Source organism: Lactuca saligna, chromosome 2 (genome assembly GCF_052625555.1).
Source record: "Lactuca saligna cultivar CGN05327 chromosome 2, ASM5262555v1, whole genome shotgun sequence".
NCBI lineage: Eukaryota > Viridiplantae > Streptophyta > Magnoliopsida > Asterales > Asteraceae > Lactuca > Lactuca saligna.
The window spans coordinates 118,080,803-118,082,068 of record NC_136418.1 but is presented as its reverse complement, the minus strand read 5'-3'; the positions used below and the strand labels follow the sequence as shown (position 1 = coordinate 118,082,068).

The window sequence follows — 1,266 nt, the reverse complement described above, 5'->3', positions numbered from 1 at the left end:
AAGTGGTCCTTTAATTACTTTTTTTTACTCTTTTCTTCCTTCCAGGAAGCCTAGTTATAGAACCGGAGAGGAGAGAACGAGAGGTGTACATGGAAGTTTGCTTACTTTCATAAATGTCTACAAGAAAATAGGGAAGATACGACCACTCAACACAATATGATCACCTAAGACGAGCATATCAATTCAATAGCAAAGCCAAAAGACGTCAATACCTTCCATAAATTGCAAATAATTTCAATTTTTATTTTACAGTTTTAATATTTACAAATAAGTGAAAATTTTGGTTGTAAGAACACAACTCACTATTCACACAATTTTGTTTTCAATCAAGTATCGACTTATATATTTGAAAATTTGGTTAATATCTTAATATTCCTTATTGCATGGACTCAACTAAGTACACACTCATCAAACGTCAAAAGAGTCTATGCTCCAAGTTCAATAGCTCATTCCATACCCATCTCACACTATTCCAATGTTTTCTTTTGTATGCTTCCAATGATGTGTTGAAATCACATATTACTGACCTCTCCAAATGAAAAAATAGAAAAAAGATTCTCATTTACAAAAAAACTTAAAATTATAGTCCCTAGGTCCTACGAAATACACAACCTATCATTATTTTGGCTTATACTAGGCTTTATAAAAGAAAAGCTTGTCGTGTTTATCAAAGCTTATTAATTTTTTACTAAATGAAAAGTATAATGCATCATGGTTTGAAGTATTAATGCGTTTCCGCAAGCTGTTATAAGTAAACGTGTAGAAGCCAATGAGCTTTTCAGATTTTGAATGTTGAGACTTGAGATGCACTTTGGTGTGCTCCCACATCGGCAAAAAGAATAAATTGAAAGGGAGAGGGAGCTGAATAAAAATGGAACGAGGCCATCGTTTTAATTACTTACCTGGATGGGGTCAATGAGTGGTCAAGATGGCTCATGGCTTAGAGTAGTGACCTTCATTGCACTTTGAAGGGGTGCTGCTTTAAGGTCGGCCCAAGTGGTCGAACCTACATCATAATTTGTGACAGAGGGGGCTTGCGTTCGCGCAGCCCCTACCAAATATATTAGTTTAGATTTTTTATCTTCTTTATTTTGTAATGAACAAACTAAATCAACATTGCTAATCGCATTATCTTCTTGATTCTAGTTGATAGTATATGTTTTATTAATTCGAATTAATGTAGTCATTGACCTTACAATAATTCTTTGTACACGAATTATGATAGTCTTTAATCACATTTTGATGTGTAGGAGTGGGACTCTGGCA

General features: G+C 34.1%; 1 non-coding gene across 1 annotated transcript; it reads left to right on the top strand.

Moving 5' to 3' along the window:
* The first annotated feature begins 894 nt into the window (after positions 1 to 894).
* LOC145033063 (U1 spliceosomal RNA) lies at positions 895 to 1,055 on the top strand. The gene has a single exon (XR_013677308.1). It is a non-coding gene; the product is annotated as a U1 spliceosomal RNA (small nuclear RNA).
* The last annotated feature ends 211 nt before the right edge of the window (positions 1,056 to 1,266 follow it).